General features: G+C 39.3%; 1 protein-coding gene across 6 annotated transcripts in view; it reads right to left on the reverse strand.

The window, feature by feature from the left end:
- Positions 1–19158, reverse strand: part of LOC149138257 (uncharacterized) — a 190880-nt gene that overhangs the window by 89593 nt on the left and 82129 nt on the right. The gene's annotated exons all lie outside the window — the stretch shown is intronic.

The raw sequence follows: 19158 nt of genomic DNA on the forward strand, positions 1-19158 counted from the left end.
TGATTCCCAAGTAGTAGAGTATTTCGCTTCAAATCAAAGGCTTCGATTGAGTCTTAAGGGATGTTTTAAAAGCTCGATATTCGGAAATCTACTTTAGACAAGAACATATCTATTCCAACGCAAACGATGTTTGATAAAAGGTAATCTTGCAAACTCGAGCAATATTTTATGAGAAACAATTCAATGAACTCAAGCAGTCTCAGATAAAAGTCAATCCTCTAAACAATCAATCATTAACTAGAGGTTTAAGAGATGGAACATGTAGATCTAAAAGAGTTTTGAATGCTATGTAATCACACTTCTAAATACAAAGTACTTGTTTAAAAACAACAAAGAAATGAATATTCAAGGCACAAATACTCTATGCTAATCTATACACACATCCTTCTATCCTAACTAAAATTAATTAAAGAACTTAGCAGAGGTCAATGGTGGGCCATTGCCACGACCTTAGACAAGTTAAATTTCTATAGTAAACTTATAGATTAAAAGCACATAAATTTACAAGAATAGAGGTCGATATTGCTATATTAATGGTCTTCAGTAATTCATAAGTACAACAGCTCCAAATTGAATTAAAAACAAATTTATACAATGTCCACAATCACGGTTCTTCCTTGCTTCTGCTTGCTAACTTTCTAACACTATTGGTTCATCTTCTTAAAGAGATCATGGCCTAAAGATAGATTTAACTGAACAAACAAGAAACATAATACAAGTATGATCTAAACTTAATTAAGGTAAGCTAGATCCTCGAAGATCATTACACAGTGTATCATATCTATACGAATCTGATCGTGGCACTATCTTTAGGAGGGAGGTGTTGTCACTAATGTCAAATAACATGATAACTTGCCTTGGAATTATCATCAAGTTGATTGTTGTCGAATTCTGGAACATGGTACCAAATGAAGTACAGAACCAGGGACCGAATAGTTTCCTAGTGCATCACGAACTTAGATGTTGAACCACCAGTGTCCTATCAATGCCATCAAGTCTCCATCCTCATATTTAAGAATCCTAGCAATATTTCAGTGAAATTTAGTCAAAAAAATATGAATTCGCTTAACATATATCTGGACTAACCAAAGATATATAAAAATAGGCCTAATTGTGACTTTTATCTCCATTCATGAACTGGAACAGTTTGACAAAGATAGGGTGGCTTTTCATGAAGATGTCTACAATTTGCTCATTTGTGGAACAATGTCGTAGATGGATAGTCTTGGCCTCAACATGATGTTGAATCAAATGATATTTTGTATTAATGTGCTTAGTTTGATCAAGGAACTTTGGGTTCTTGGCCACCTTTATTGCAGAAGTGTTGTCAATCAAAATAGGAGTTGAATGCACTTGTTTCTCTAGCAAATCTTCCAGAATTTTCCTGGGCTACACAATTTCCTTCGTTGCTTTAGCTGTTGCCACATATTCTACCTCAGTTGTGGAATCTACTGGAACTGATTGTTTGCGTGACCTCCAGAAGACAACATCTGATCCAAGACTCATAACATAACCTAAAGTAGATACCCTAGTTCTTTATCTCCATCGAAATCTAAATCAAAGTATTCAATCAAGCTGAAATCACCAACTTGTGTATCCTTGAGTCCAAAGTCTTCAATTCCCTCAAGTACTTTAGAACTCTTTTTGCAGCAGACCAATGAACCTCGCAAGGCATTTGCATAAACCTGGAGAGGATTCCAACAACAAATGAAATCTTTGGTCTGGTAGTAGTCGGATAGTTGAGACTTCCTACAAGTTGTCTATACTTTGTTGCATCCTCAAATTCTTTTCCTTCAGTGGATTTGAGCTTTAACTTTTGTTCCATTAGAGTAGTCAAAGGATTGCCCTCAACCATGCCAAACCTGTGCAACAAATCTCCAATGCACTTCTTCTGGGAGAGGAACATAAACTTCGGATGCTAAGTTATTTCAATACCAAGATAGTAGTGAACATAGTCCAAATATGTCATTTCAAAACATTTTCTCAGTTCTTTGTTTATGGATGCAATGTAGTTCTCATTGTTCCCTATCATCAAAAGATCATCTCCATACACCACAAGATATATAATGGTTTTCCCAACTTTCTTGACAAACAAAGTTGCATCATCAAGATCATAATGTTTGAAGGAGTCACCTTGGAGAATTAGTTGAAGCAACATGTCTTCAACTGATCTCATGTATCATCTTCTTAGAGATGATCTATGCTCTTATCTAGATAGGTCAAACTGTTGACTTTTGTTGTAAATGTACTATCTCTCTCTCTCTCTGCTAAACTATTGAAGAACATATAAGAAGAATTGATTAAGGGTTTCCCCACATTGAGGTTTGTCCCTGGCTAGCGCCACATCTTGTGTCCTCTTGTCTTGGCTTGTCTTTTGTGATTTATGTTTATGTTCTATCTGCAGTTTACTTTAATGCTGATGTGATTTCTAATCTGGAAAAGCTATGGAGCTAACTGTGAAAATTGAAATAAATTGCTCTAACCATAGAACATACCTAAAATTAACATGGTTTCAGAGCTGAGGTGAAGACAATGCCCAAGCAAGAGTGAAAGAGCAATCACTGAAGACAGTTGGTAAAGGACAAAAGAATCAGTGGATTCCTCATCCCTCTTCAAATTCATCAAGGATGAAGTCGAGGCAGAGAATATTATCAGAATGGCGCAGCAGAAGTTTCTGATGGCCTACCTAAAGATCACTTCAATGGGAAGTCTGGATCTAAGGGTGGAAGGAAAGGCAGATGCCTTGGTTGTAATAAGTTCGGCCATTATGCGAAGGAGTGTCCGAATGGCAGAGATACATCTCTTGATGAAGATAACAATCATTCCAGGGACATCTTCAATTATCAAAGGAATGACAAGTAATGCAGGTCATCAAGGAAATGGTCGACTCTTCAAAGAAAGCAAGGAAACCCAGAATCTCTTTTATGTACCTGATCGCAAGAAGAACCTGGTGTCCACCTCGGAAATGGAAGTCAAAGGTTTCAGGGTGGCATTCATCGATGGAAAGGTACGTGTTAAAAGATATAATTTTCAAAGATGCTTTTTCTCATGCATTCAGGGTTGGCAATTTGTATCAAGTTGCAGGATGGTCCATTAGGGATCATGTCAATGATATATCGCATCTATAACACCAGAGGTCTACCTATGGGGCCCTACCTGATGTGAGTCAAATGGTGATAGGGATGTCTGGATTCAAGTAGAGCATGAAGGTACATGTTTGAGATGTACCGAAGGAAAATCTTATAAGGGGACCATTCCCCTCATGCAACAGGTCCATAGGTTTGGAACAACCCGAGGAGTTTGAGATTCATGATCGGGAATCTCATCTATACAAGTGGAAGAAAGCCCTCCTTGGCTTGAAGCAAAACATCCCAGGCATAGTATGAGAGGATTGATAGCTATCTGATGAAGCTAAGATTCTCTAGGAGTCAAACCGATCTAAAGTTCAAACCATTACCCGAAGGTTGTGGATGAGAGACCTCTCATACCGGCACCTTATGAAGACGACCTATTTCTGATAGGTGCAGACCCTCTCATTTGCAAAAGTAAGAGGGAGTTGGATTCCGGATGTGGAATGATAAACTGCAAGCATGTGACTACCTCGAGGATCTTAACTTTCAGAAGTTATATGGTAGTGATGTCGGACCAGATTTGGGAATGCCTCTGAGTTTCATAAACTCATTCGCGTTGATGTTCTTGGTGAACTTCCGTCCGGACATATGTTTTGCAGTTAGCATGACGAGCTCATATTTGGTTGAGCCTCACTGGATTGGTGCCAAGAATCTTCTGAGATATCTTCGGGGCACAATCTCTCATGGATTGAGATACACTTCTGGAAATATGAAACTGCATGATTATTCGAATGTTGACTGGGCAGGCGGTGTGGAGGATCACTAGAGCACTTCTCAGTGTTGGTTCTCTTTGGATTCTACTTCGATATCATGGATGAGCAGGAAGTAGAAGTCGGTTGCTATAAGCACCGCCAAGACCGAATACATAGCTATGAGTATAATCTCGCGTGAATTTGCATGGTTGCAGAAGCTCTTAAGTGAGTTGTTTGTACACATGATGAATACCACTGTCATTCTCTGTGACAACCAGAGGGGGGATACGATTATTGAGGAATCATGTATTCGATGATTGCTCCAGCAGATAGACATCAGATACTGCCTTATCTGCGATATGGTAAGTCGATGAGCGAGGAGGCTCCATCGCATTGAGACTGATGTACAGGTCGCAGACATTTTGTCAAAGCCCCGGGGAAAGGTCAAATCTGTGACTTTCCCGAACGACTTGGAGTCGTTGAGAGACCTTCTTATAAGGGTGCATGTTGCACGCATTGAGCTCTGGGAGCTTTGGGGGCTTGGAGTACTTACTGGAGCAATATACGACCACAGGGTGACTCACCCTCCCCTGGTGGTGCGCTATGAACAGGATGATTAGTTCTTCTATGGGTCGGGATGATTAGTTCTCCTGTGGCAACTGTGGAACAGGATGATTAGTTCTCCTGTGGGCTGGGATGATTAGTTTTTCCGTGGAAACTGTGGAACAGGATGATTAGTTCTCCTATGGGACAGGATGATTTGTTCTCTGTAGCGACTATGGAACAAGATGATTAGTTCTCCTGTGGGCCAAGATGATTTGTTCTCCGTGGCGACTGTGGAACAAGATGATTAGTTCTCCTGTCGGCCAGGATGATTAGTTCTCCGTGGCATCCACTAACAGGATGATTCGTTCTTCTGTGGACAAGATGATTAGTTCTCCTGTCGAGGCATCCTACCCATGCAGTCTGAGACTCATGGGAAGTATCTCTAGTCTGATCAATGAGCAGGGAAATGAGGATAGGGACCATAGTAGTACTATCGATGGACGCATCATTGTATCTACCGTACTCCCTATGCTAGGATGACCTCCATTGATCTGGGATCAATGAAACTAATCTGGGATCAGTATGAGTGGTTTGAGACACTCTCTTGTGACATTGATCTGGGATCAATGGAACTGATCTGGGATCAGTATGAGTGGTTTGAGATACTCTCTTGTGACATTGATCTGGGATCAGTATGAGTGGTTTGAGACACTCTCTTGTGACATTGATCTGGGATCAATGAAACTGATCTGGGATCAATGACATTGATTTGGGATCAGTATGCGTGGTTTGAGACACTCTGTTGTGACATTAATCTGGGATCAATGAAGCTGATCTGGGACAGTGTTGCACTAATCGGGGAAAAATCGCGCTATTATCGTTTTATCGCGATTTTTTCAAAACCACGATTAAATCAGGCGATAAAATCAGGAGAACCAAAAAAAAAATTAGCCAATTTTTTCGAAAAAATCGTGGACGTGTCGGGCAGCACATGTTTAAAGGGAAAAACGCGATTTTTTTTGGTCATTTGGACAGAAAAAGGCGCGCTGGGGTTTAGAGACTTAGAGACTTGGAGACTTGGATAATTTGGAGCTAAATCAACTAACTGGAGGAGAAAAATCGAAGAGTGAGCCAAGGAGGAGACACATTATCTCCATAAAACCGGTATGGGCACCAACGTTTTGTGTTTTCATTGTTTTCTAACGTTGTTTTTGTTTTTTTCTATGTTTTTTGTTGTGTTTGGAATGGGGTTTTTGACATTTGTCCAATGCAAATTTTTTTTAGTTTTTTTTTGTTGGGTTTGGAATGGAGTTTTTGACATTTGTCCAATGTATTTTTTTTAGTTTTTTTCGTTGGGTTTGGAATGGGGTTTCTTAAATTGTATGTAATTTTTTTTTGTTTTTGTACAATGTAAATAGTAAAATACTAAATTGTACATTTGTAACTTGTAAATACTAAATTGTAATCCTTATTTTCCCGTAGGTTCACCGAAACACCATTCAAGTTTTCAACTTCAAAGTTCAAAATCAAACATGCCAAGGAAATTGGACCCTTTCTGGGAATTTGGTGAACCTGATGCTCTGAATGATAGAATGAACTTGTCTTGCAAGTTGTGTGGGCACCATATGTCTAGGGGGTGTACAGATTGAAATATCACCTTGCACAAATCCCTGGATTTGATCTAGAGCCTTGCATAGAGACAAATCCTAAACTCATCCGAAGAGCCATGAAAGCATTGGAAACTTTAGACCACAATAGAGAGGACAAAGCAGAAATAAAGAGGCAACTAAAAAAGTCAACTGAACAAGGAAGTGGCAGTGGTTCTACTGCAACATCAACCAACCCGGTGGCTGCCTCATCACTTTTTATTCCTCGAACCACACCTAGTTCACAGCCATCTATCAATCCAATGCTAAAAAAACTGAGAAAGAACAAGCTCACAAGTTGCTGGCAAAATTTCTCCTTTGGAGTGATATTTCTTTCAGCATTGTAAGGAATAATCCATTTTTCCAGCCTGTTGTTGATGCTATTGCAACTATTGGCCTAGGGTACAAGATCCCTTCTTATCATGACATGAGAGGCCGGATTCTTCAAAATTAAAAGCTTGACTGCACCAAAATATTGGAGGATTTTAGGGGATCATGGGCACAAACAGGATGCACTGTGATGTCAGATGGTTGGACTGACCAAAAGGGGAGAACCCTTGTAAACTTCTTGGTTAGTTGTCCCAAGGGGACTATGTTTATCAAATCTGTTGATGCATCTGCACAAATCAAAGATGCAAGAACTTTATGTGATTTTTCGGATGTGTTTATTTTGGAGGTGGATGCAGAAAATGTTGTCCAAGTCATAACGGACAATTCTGCAAATTATGTTGCTGCTGACAGGATGCTTATGGACAGGCATCCTACTTTATTTTGGACACCTTGTGCTGCACACTGTATTGATTTGATGTTGGAGGACAGAGGGAAAATTTCTTTTGTCAAAGATATTGTTGAGTCATCCAAAAGCATTACAAAATTTATATATAATCATACATCTATGCTTAGCTTGATGAGAAGATTCACCAACAACCAAGAGTTTGTGCGCCCCACCATTACACGGTCTGCCACCAGTTTCATATCTCTTCAATCCCTCTTGAATTCTGTGGGATGTGAAGAGAATGTTTCTTTCAGAGGAGTGGCATGCTTTGTCAATGAGCCGCAAACCAAAGCGAGAGACCATCTGCAGACTAGTTTCATACCAGGACAACTTTTGGGCGGGAGTGCAGGAGGTGTGCGTCGTTATTGAACCTTTGGTAAAGGTTCTTCAGTTAGTTGATAGTGAGAAGCCCGCAATGGGCTATTTGTATGAGGCCATGGACAAGGCCAAACAATCCATTCGGGCCTACTATGATGATAAGGGAGATGAGCAGTTTTAGAGGCAACTCCTCCTATGGGGACTGATTGATGAATGATGGAACAACACACTCCATCGTCCCATTCATGCTGTTGGGATTTCCCTGAACCCCGCATTTTCTTACGCATGTGGGTTCACACTTGATACTAAGATCATGGATGGATTCTTAACATGTGTCCAGAGGATGGTGCAATCTCCAGCAGAACGTACAAAAATCTCTAAAGAAATTGAATGGCATGTGGCACATTTGGCTTTGACATGGCTGTGACAGATAGAATGATTAAAATGCCATGTATTTTTCAGTTTGTTTCAAAAAAAAAATTCTAGTTAAGACTAACCTAAGTACCCACGGGGGATTTGAACTGGTGACCTATCGCAAGGAGTGCCTTACCAGCACACCCATTCACCGTCAATCCAAAGCCCCATGGGCAGTTTGTTTCAAATTTCATTGTCTCTTCAAATTCCATTTTTTCTTATGTTTATTTAAAATTTTATTTGTAATTTTGTTGTAGATGCATGGTGGAGAATGTATGGTGCCAAGGTACCCCTTCAGCAAAAGCTCGCCATTCGAATCCTCAGCTAAACATATAGCTCCTCAGGATGTGAGCGCAACTGGACTGTATTTGAAAAAATACACAACAAGAAGCGCAATAGGTTAACATTTAAAAATTTAAAATATTGCAAATTTCCAAATAAATTTTTGAATTCATTAAACAATATTTTTTTATAATTATTATTTCATGATCTGTGTACAGGTTGGAGTCCCAACGCCTCTAATGACATGGTCTATGTCTACTACAATCTTCAATTGTGGGTGAGGCAACTTGAGAGGACACTTGATATGGAGGCCATCTCATTGGATGGGATTGACACCACTACTGCATGGAGGGTTGAGGCCGAGAGGCCTCTCATGGAGTCTGCTGATGATTGCTTAGTGTAGGATGTAGTGGAGGAGGAGGAGGAGGTGACACCACCTGTCAGGGCTACCCGTGCCACCAGTAGAGGACGCGGTCTACCTCCTATAGCTCCTACTCCTAGTTCTTCAGCTTCTAGAGCACAGCAGACTCCACTGCCAACTCCACCAGCACCAGCATCTACATCTAGAGGGAAAGGGAAAGCTATGGCATTTTCTCGCAAGAGGGGCAGAGGAAATCAATAGTATTAGACTTTAGTTATTTTGTTCATTTCATTGTATATGACATTATGACTCATGAGATACATTATTATATTTTTTGTTGATATTTTGAGGCTGAGTTGGGACTCAGGAGTCAGGACTTACTATTCAGGACATGATTCACTGTTATGTGTGATTTTAGCACTAGAAATGATATTAAACATCTTATATATTAGTTCTTTTATCATATTTATGTGTCAATGTATTTATTTTATGTTGTAGATGGTTTAGATATTAAAAAAATTGAAAAAAAAGAATATTTTTGTACCAAATGATTTTTTCCCGATTATTACCGATTTTTTCCCAATTATTACGATTTTTTCCCTACGCCAAATTAATCTCGATAACGATTAGTGCAACATTGATCTAGGATCAGTATGAGTGGTTTGAGACACTCTCTTGTGACATTGATCTGGGATCAATGAAACTGATCTAGGATCAGTGAAACTGATATGGGATCAGTATAAGTGGTTTGAGACACTCTCTTGTGATATTGATCTGGGATCAATAACCCGACTTCGGGTCAGTAAGAGTGATGTGACACACTCTCTTCAGATGAAACTGACTTCAGGTCAGTAGAGAATGGTATGAGACATTCTCGATCAATTCTTCTTCTTCATGGTTCAGTAGAGCAGAGCTCAACAGATCAGAGCAGAGCAAAGAAGTGCAAGGCACTGATGGCAAAGATAGTATAGTCAGACATATGGATCAACGGATGGAGTTCTCCCTAGTTGAGAGGGAGTGTTAAAATTGGCAACTAGGGCCAAACTCCACGTGGGTCATCTTATTTATGGCAGCTAATATTTTTCTTAGATCCCTCTTATCGAGAGGTGTAGGATTTCATCCAATTCCAATAAGTATTCATGGAGTTATGAATTTATTTGCGTTATAAGACAATTCGTCAAGGTCGGCCAGCAACCAAATAATAGGAGGAGAGATCCTAAGGAATAATGTTGCCCTGATCCAGAGGGCAGAAAGCTGGAACTGCCGAAAAATCCAAAACTGTCGAAACTGCTGGAAAAACCGGCACTGTCGGAAAAACTGGAACTGACGAGAAAGCCGGAAAAGCCGGAACTGCCGAAAAAGCCAGGACTGCCGGAAAAACCAAAACTGCTAGGGCTGACGGAACTATTGGGAACAACTAGAACTACCGGAACCATCGGGAATAGTCAGAACTGCCAAAACTATCGAGAACTGCCGAAACAGAGGAAGCATCTGTGTTCGAAGGAGAGCAGCATGCAAGGGACAGTGAACTAACATTGGGACAGTTGTATGGTACTTAGCAGCAAATACACCAAGCATGCAATGTTACCGCTAGCATGCAAGGGACAACTAGCATGTAATTTTACAGCTAGCATGCAAGGGACAACTAGCATTCAACAACAAGCATGCTAAAGACAACAAGCATGCTAGGTACAACAAGCAAGCAAGGTGCAGCCAACAAATAGGTCAGGATGGCAACATGGTGCAGCAATGGCACATAATGTAGTACAGTGATGGGTACAGTCATGATTAATGAAGCGTGATGAGATGCAGCTTAGTGATGATGGGTGCAGCATGGTGCAGCGCGGTGAGGTGCAGCATGATGACGAAATGCAGCACAATGATTGGTGAAGGAGTCACCTTGGAGAATTACTTGAAGCAGCATATCTTCAACTAATCTCATGTATCATTTTCTTAGAGATGATCTATGCTCTTATCTAGATAAGTCAAAGTGTTGACTTCTGTTGTAAACGTACTATCTCTCTCTCTCTCTGTTGAACTATTGAAGAACATATAAGAAGAATTGATCAAGGGTTTCCCCACATTGGGGTTTGTCCCTGGCTAGTGCCACCTCTTGTGTCCTCTTGCCTTGGCTTGTCTTCTGAGATTTATGTTTATGTTCTATCTGCATTTTACTTTAATGCTGATGTGATTGCTAATCTGGAAAAGCTATGGAGCTAACTATGAAAATTTAAATAAATTGTTCTAAGCATAGAACATACCTAAAATTAACAAAACGATTATAAGCTAGCAAAAGAAACAAAGACAAGAGGCTAACTAATAATAAAGCTATAATAATCAAGGATTGTGGAAAATCTCCCTCTCAATCCTTGCCTTCTTGCAAACTCATCATCCACGTCCTTATCGTCAAAATTTTGCTTTCCCTTCCTTCCTTGCGTGAGCTAGGGTTTTCTTCCTTCAGCGGAATCATTGATGTAGATCTAGCTCTAGGGTTTTATCTGAACCCTAGGGCTTTCTTATCCATGACTTCTAGTCTTCTGGGCTTTACAAACCCTAGATCTTGCAAAGTATCTTGTTGTAGTCAATATAGATGGGACAATTCCTCAAATCCATATGCATTGTATTAAACATAAATGATTGTACAAAAACATAATTGAAAAGAATGGGCCATAGAGTCCCTATGCCACCACATATGTGATGAATTTGTCAACAAGGTGATTGCCCCTTCAACTGTAATGTCAGAATACTTCATGAATGTCTTCAACGAACTCGCTCCATCAACTAATCCTCAATAATAGCAAAGTGTTGAGTGTTCTCTCTTGAGAATCCATTAATGACAGTGATCTGATTCTTCATTTTATTTTTTACTGTCTTGATGTGAAAATAATACTCCAGCATTCCGGGTTGGGTATCCACTTATTTAAGTGAATGGAGACAACAAACATGTCACATTCACAAAATAGGCCCCATGCTTAATCATTTACATCACCCAAATACCCCAACATTGTAGTGTGCTTGGATTGTTAGGATAAAGTAACAGTTTGATTTTTAAAAGTTATTGAATTTCCATGTCAAATTGTGTAAGCCAATCAAAATCCTTTAAAATTCAAAAGAGATACAGGTGTGACTAGGCATCAACAAAGTTTTTAATAACATAATTCACCTACCTTAAACGTGAAAATTACATTAAATATTAAAAATAAAATTAATATCTTATTCTATAAAAGTTATAATATTGAGTATTTTTAATCAAGGGTAAATCATGGGTTGAGTGTGTTTTTAATGATGAGTAACTAATTTAAATTTTAGATTTACTTTTTTAATTTAAATTTTATTAAATCTTGTGTAAATAAATTAATTAAATATAAAACATATACATGGTTATTTTGATAAAAGTGTGTTTATTTGGGTAATTTAAAATTAATTTATTTTTTAATTTAAATGTTATTAAATCTTGTGTTAATAAATTAATTTAAATATAAAACATTTTAATGACACAACTAATTTAAGTTTTAAATTTACTTTTTTAATTTAATTTTGGGTAAATCTTGTGTTACCAAATTAATTTAAATTATATATATACGGTTATTTTGATAAACATGACATTTATTTGGGTAATTTTGATAAAAGTAGTATAATAAAAACGATATATTAAAAATTTGTCTAGATGGCATTATTTTATTAATTTCTTAATTTTTTCTTGGGTGGCTATTTTTTAGTTGAAATTTCCTCTAATCACTGGAAGTTTATTGCTTACACAAATGGGTGAAGGGGCTCCCTCTAGCTTGGAGCAACTTCCAACTTTTCATTGCATACAATTTCATACTTTCTTGCAGAGAGTCCTCCAATGTTTCATGCTTGTCAAGGTTCATGGCAAGGTACAAGGTTTGCTCCTGTCAAATAAGGCAACAACTCTAAAGAAACTTTGATACAAAGTTCTTTCAAGCCTAAACTTAGTCTCCTTTTATGAACAACAGTTCCATGATTCCTTGTTGGCCTTTTACAGAGACAACTCGGCCTTATTTCCTAAGGCTCTGAGTCTTCTCGACACCCTTTGTAGGCCTGTGACCTAACCTCTTTAAGATCTTGGTCCCTTTTGATCACAAGGTTGTGACCCTCGGCTTCTTCTAAGTAGCTCGACCTCTTCAAAACCATTGTAGTAATAGCAACAATTTGTCTTTACAAGGACAACTCCAGCTCTAAAATGACTCAACATTCACAACAACGTTTCTGCCTCTAGAATATGCCTTTTAAAATATTATTATGACTTCCAAATAAGTCTTCTTCACCTCCTGGAAATTAATGCAATCGGCTCCCATAAAACTCAATCTCTTAGTCTATCAACCATTGAGAAATTCAATCTCCTATTCTAGAAGAATACGGTTTCCTTGCTAGGTGATTTGTCCTCCAAGTGGTCATCATTTTAACCTTCAGATAGGATGAATCTTGGCTTTCAATCAGGCCTATACTTGGCCCTACAACTTTGCTGACGGTAATCACAATTCTATGCAATTTTTATCCCTTCATTGTCAATATTTTCAATGTGGACAATGCTATTGAATGTTGGCAAATAAGGCATCAATATATTCTTCTTGAAGCTAGTTGAGATCTACAAGAATGTTGCCAAAAGAATTTGATCCCAAACAATATTACATAAAAGCCATCACAGAATCAAGCTTAACATAGACATTACATTTGTGGGATCACTGATTTGATATCCATGGAGAACTACTTGACCAATTTGGATCAAGCCCTTTCTCACTATCAATAACCCCCATTTGTGCTTCACAAGCCTTCGCGTCTCTAGGCTACCTTTTGAGGCTTTTTGGCCTCTGTGCAATCACACTGAGGCCTTTTCGACCTTCCTGAATTTACCCTTTTGCAATCAATACTGAGGCCTTTCGACCCTCTGACACAGGCTAACTAATAATAAGTGACTTGTCTCCCATCTAGGGCAGAATCCTTCTGTTCACGAATTTGTACATGGAGAGAGGTTTTCGGCCTTCTTCTAGGGCACAAACATTCTTCCCTTGATCTTCATTCTTTTCTTCTTCCTCATACTTATCCATTTCTTGCTAGTCAGAGGTTTCCTGCCCTGAACTAATGTTACAAAAGTGTTGGGTTGTGTTGTATTCTTTCCACAACTAGCAACCCTAGTTAACCAGGGGGTTCGAGGGGGGGCAGAGCCCCCCATCGTTGTGCCAATTGCACAGCGAGGGGTCATAAAGGGCTTGAGGGGGGCAGTTAGCCCCCCTCTACGAGGTCCGGGGCAGTGCTCCAGGGAAAAAAAAATTGGACCCTATATTAGGTGGGCGGACCTACCTAAGGTTTTGTGCATGGTTTTCGGACATGGTTTTGGGCGCGATGGTTTTCGATCCATGGTATTGGATGTTTCGGCATGTATATATATGTATTGTAACATTGAAAGAAATATAATGAAAAATCAATCTAGTAGTCCCAGTTTTGGGATCCAGGGAAAAATCTTTGTTTATATTTGTTTTACGTGTTATGCTTTCGCTATTGTTTAATTTTATATTTTTAGAATTCGTATTCAGTTAATTTTTGTACGGGGTTAAAACCTACATCTGGTATCAGAGTTGTTTTGGCTTCAAGGGGACGCCTTTGTTGCTGAGGGGTTTCGCTCGGGCCTGTGGTAGACCCTGTTCAGTGGGAGATCCGCGGGATCAATTCTGGTGGTGAAAGAAGATGGCGAGCAATGGAAAGATAGAGATCGATAAATTTAATGGTCAGTTTTGAGTTATGGAAACTCAAGATGGAGGATCTGTTGGTACATAAAGATCAGTGGATCGCGGTAGAACCAGGTACTAAACCAACGAGAGTGTCCAATGAAGAATGGAAGAAGTTGGATCGGAAGGCAAAGAGCATAATACGATTGTGTCTCAGATTCAGTATTGTTGAATGTATCAGGGGAAGCTACAGTGAAGGCTTTGTGGGACAAGTTAGGGACTTTGTACCAATCTAAGTCTCTGGTGAATAAACTGTTCCTACAAAAAAAATTGTATAACCTAAGGATGAAAGATGGAGACTCGATGATAGAGCATCTGTACGCATTTAATACGGTGGTAAGTCAGTTATTATCTGTTGATATTAAAATTTCAAATGAAGATAAGTGCATCAATTTGTTGTGCTCTCTACCAGATTTGTGGGATAGTTTGGTTATTGCAATAGGTAGCAATGCAACTGCCTTGTAGTTTGATGAAATAGTTTCATCCTTATTGACGGAGGAGATGAGACGGAAAAATATGGAGAGCCACTATGGTGATGCCTTGTCTGTAGAAGGAAGGTCCCAGAACAGAAACAAAAATAAGTCACAGAGTGGGAGAACTAAATCTCAGGAAAACCTCTAAAGGTGTGCTGGAAATGTGGAAAGGAAGAGCACTACAAAAAGGACTGTCAATCTAAAGCTCTTGACAAAGGAAAGGGATCTGATGATGTTCCTTCTGCAGAGATGAAAACCACCTCAGATGAAGGTGGGGATGTGTACTGGGATTCTTCAAGTACACATGTAAATCATGAGGCATGGTCGATTGACTCAGGTGTATCCTTTCACTTCACTCCCCATAGAGAGTGGTTCTGCGCGTATTAGAAATATGATGGTGGTGATGTCTTCTTGGGGGTTGACAGGAAGGCTAAAATCGTTGGTCGCGAAAAAGTTAAGTTGAATCTGCAAGGTGGAAGGATTAGAACACTTCCGGGTGTTCTGCATATACCTGCATTGGCCAGAAATCTGATTTCTGTAACCAAGTTGGATGATAAAGGTGTAAAAACAGTGTTCGAGAAGGATACCTGCAAGATGGTTCGGGGAGCACTAGTATTGATGCAAGGAGTTCGGATTGGAACTCTGTAGAAGCTGCAAGGTAGCACTGTTGTTGAGGGGTGCGATAGTTCTGTGGTTCCTGAAAGTGGAGCGGAAAATCTAGTGGTCTCTAGAGAAAAGTCCATGCTATGGCATCAAAGGCTTGCACATATTCGAGAGAAGGGCCTTCAAATACTTCACGGTAAAGGTATGGTAGAAGGTATGACTAATAGCTCTCTGGATTTTGATTTCTGTAAAAATTGTATATATGGGAAGCAGAATCGGGTGAGTTTCCCCTCTGATCGTAAGAGGGCGAAACAGATACTAGAGCTTGTGCACAGTGATATTTTGGACCAGTGAAGCTTCCATCACTAGGTAAGTCTGTGTACTGTGTATCATTTATAGATGACTTCTCAAGGAATACATGGATATATTTCCTTAGGAAGAAATCTAAAGTCTTGACAGGATTAAAAAATTTAAGGCTCTCGTGGAAAACCAGACAAAGAAGAAGATAAAGATACTGAGGAATTTGAATAATTTTGTAAGAAGTGTGGTATCGCACGACAGAAGACTACTCCATACACACCTGAGCAAAATGGAGTTGCAGAATGAATGAACAAGACGTTGATGGAAAGGTCAAGAAGCATGCTCAATGGTGCCGAGTTAGAACAGGAATTCTGGGCAGAGGCGGTGGAGACTACATGTTACCTGGTCAACAAACCACCTTCATCAGCGTTGGAGGATAAGACTCCACAAGAGGCATGGACTAGTAAAAAACACTCTCTTTCACATCTGAGGGTATTTGGATGTGATGCATATGTACATGTTCCAAAGGAGAAAAGAACAAAGTTGGATAGTAAATCTGAAAAGTGCATCTTTATTGAGTATAAGGATGGTTTAAAGGGTTATAAGCTTTGGAACCAAGTAACAAGGAAGGTTGTGTATAGCCGAGATGTGGTGTTCAGAGAGGTGAAAGATGTTATTAAACATAAAGTCCAACCAAAGGAACCTGAGAAGATAGAGTTTGAGCTTAAGGAGGAAGAATCAAACTCTACAACAGAAGAGGAATCAGAAGATGAAGAGCCACAAACTCCAGTTGTGAGAAGATCAGTTCGAGAAAGAAGACAACCAGAAAGGTATAGTCCATCTGCTTTCTGTTCAAATTTTGTTTTATCAATTACTGATGATGATCCTAAAATTGTGAAGGAAACAATAGATTCAAAGGATGGCAAACTCTGAAAAGAGGCCATGGTTAATGAAATGGCATCTTTGCACAAAACTGAGGCTTGGGATTTGGTGGAGTTGTCGGCTGGAAGGAAACCCATTGGCAGCAAATGGTTGTTCAAGAAGAAAAAAAATGCAGAAGGAAAGGTGCAAAAATACGAAGCTCGGTTGGTAGAAAAAGTTTATTCCCAAGTGTCAGGAATTCATTTTGATGATATTTTTTCTCCTATTGCCAAGGTAGCTTCTATTAGATTACTTTTATCTGTTGTTGTTGCTTTTGATTTTGAGGTAGAACAGATGGATGTGAAGACAGCATCTCTTCACAGGGATCTAGAAGAAGAGATCTACATGAAGCAACCTGAAGGTTTTGTGGTGAAGGGTACGAAAGAAATGGTATGCAAGTTAAAGAAGTCTCTGTATAGGTTAAAACAGCGACCAAGGATGTGGTATCAGAAATTTGATACATTTATACGGGGACTTAGCTTCACCAGAAGCAAAGCAAACCACCATGTGTATTTTAAATTAATTGGTGACCGTGTTATTTATCTGGTCTTGTATGTGGATGATATGTTGTTGGTTGGAAATGACAAAGAAATTATCTAGAATTTGAAGACCCAATTGTTCTCCAAATTCGACATGAAAGATCTTCGTGCTGCAAACTGTATTTTGGGCATGGAAATTAAAAGAGATTAGGCAAAGAGGAAACTCTGATTAAACCAAAGGAAGTATGTCGAGACAATACTACAGAGGTTTAATATGCAGTATAGTAAACCGGTAAAGGTTCCTATTCCTGTAGGTGTAAAGTTATTTATTGAACAGTGTCCCAAGACACAAGAAACGGAAGAGGACATGTCCTGTGTTCCATAAGCAAGTGTAGTCGGTAGCCTGATGTATCTGATGGTCTGTACTAAACCAACATTGCATATGCAGTGGGAGTATTGAGCAGGTTTATGTCAAAACCGGGGAAAGAGCATTGGATAGCAGTGAAGCGGGTTTTCAAGTATTTGTGTGGCACTAGTGATTATGGTTTGTGCTACCAAGGAAGACCAGAATTGGATAGAGTTTTGGATATTCGTGGCTTTGTTGATACAGACTGGACTGGAGATCTGGATCAGAGAAGTTCTACAAGTGGGTTATGTGTTTAACCTATTTGGAGGTGCAGTCAGTTGGATGAGTAAGAAACAATCTGTAGTGGCACTATCAACTATAGAGATAGAATACATGGCAGCCACTCATTCAAGCAAGGAAGCAGTTTGGTTGCAGAGATTGTGTTCAAGTATGGGGTTAGTACAGGAAGCTATAAGGATAGACTGTGACAGCCAAAGTGCAATTTTCTTGGCAAATAATTCTGCTTACCATTCAAAGACAAAGAACATTGATGTTCAGTATCACTTTGTGAGGGATATGATAGAAGGAAAAAAAGTGTTGCTGGTAAAGGTAGACACTTTGAAGAATACTGCAGATGCATTGACAAAATATGTGAGCTTTGAGAAGTTCTCTTGGTGTAGAGAAACAACGTGCATTGCAAGGCTAGATTAATGACTAAGCTCTCATATCGCCCCCTGTGGAAAGAAAACAACAAGTGGTAGAATGTTGGGTTGTGTTATATTCTTTCCACAACTAGTAGCCCTAGTTAACCGGGGGTTAGAGGGGGGCAGAGCCCCCCCTTCGTTGCGTCAATTGCGCAGTGGGGGGGTCACAGGGGGTTTGAGGGGGCGGTTAGTCCCTCTTTACGGGGTCCAGAGAAATGCCCTGGGGAAAAAAATTGGATCCCATATTAGGTGGGAGGACCTGCCTATGGTTTTGTGCATGGTTTTTGCACATGGTTTTGGGCGTGATGGTTTTCGGTCCATGGTATTGGATGCTTCTGCATATATATATGTATTGTAACATTGAAAGGAATATAATGAAAAATCAATCTGATAGTCCTGATTTTGGGATCCAGGGGAAAATCTCTATTTATATTTGTTTTATGTGTTATGCTCTCGCTATTGTTTAATTTTCTGTTTTTCGAATTTGTATGCAATTAATTTCTGTACGGGGTTAAAACCTACAAAAAGTTGGACTAGAATTTCATCAAGGCTGCTCCTTAACTTTCCTTTATTACCATGTTGATTTTTAGAATCTTCCAGTCTAATAATTACTACCAATGATTTCTTAATTGATACTTCTTGTGTCACATTCATCATTAAACAATTATACATAGAAAATCTCAATTGTAAAACAAAAATCACAGTAGGATCATGAAGAGAGCCAAATACAAGAGACAAATTTTCCCATGGGAAAACTCTAACTACGGAAAAACCCAGCAATCTTTTCTCAAAGAAATTATCCAATTCAACAAGAGATGCAATCTGATTTTTCCATTCAAATAAAGTCAACCTTCCCAGTAAACAAGCCCAGGTCAAACCTAGTCAAACTGTCGAAACAAGCCTCAGTCAACCTGCGATCAAACTGCCCAGGAACAGGCTGAATTTTGGCCTCCTTCTGCTGCCCCAAATGTGCCCAAAAAATTCAGTCTGCTCTGCCAAAAACTCAGTCAAACAGATCAGAAGAAGAAATGGTCAACGTAGGTCAAACTTCAGCCTCCTGTACTTTCTCTCTCCTTCGCATGGATGAACAGAAGAGCAGATGTTGTGTGTGATCTGAATTGGCTACAAGAGGTCAAGTCGATTGGCAATATATAGAGTTTGATGAGCCCAAATAGGTGTGTCTTTTGGGCTGGCTGTCTTGTACATTTGGAGGGAAAAATTGAATTTCAAAATTTTTATTTCCCCTCTTTTGGAGCTGACTCGAATTCAAATTGAAATTCCTTTTATTTCTTTTATTTTGTGGGCTAATGCAATCTAGGAATACCGACTGCAGCTACGAAAATTAAACATCTCAGCCATACATGGAATATCACTTGTATAGCTATGTGTTAAGGAAACAATCGTTTAAGAATGAGGACAT

Source organism: Pinus tabuliformis, chromosome X, assembly GCF_031772625.1.
Source record: "Pinus tabuliformis cultivar Carrire ecotype Pingquan chromosome X, CPIR1, whole genome shotgun sequence".
Classification (NCBI taxonomy): Eukaryota; Viridiplantae; Streptophyta; class Pinopsida; order Pinales; family Pinaceae; genus Pinus; species Pinus tabuliformis.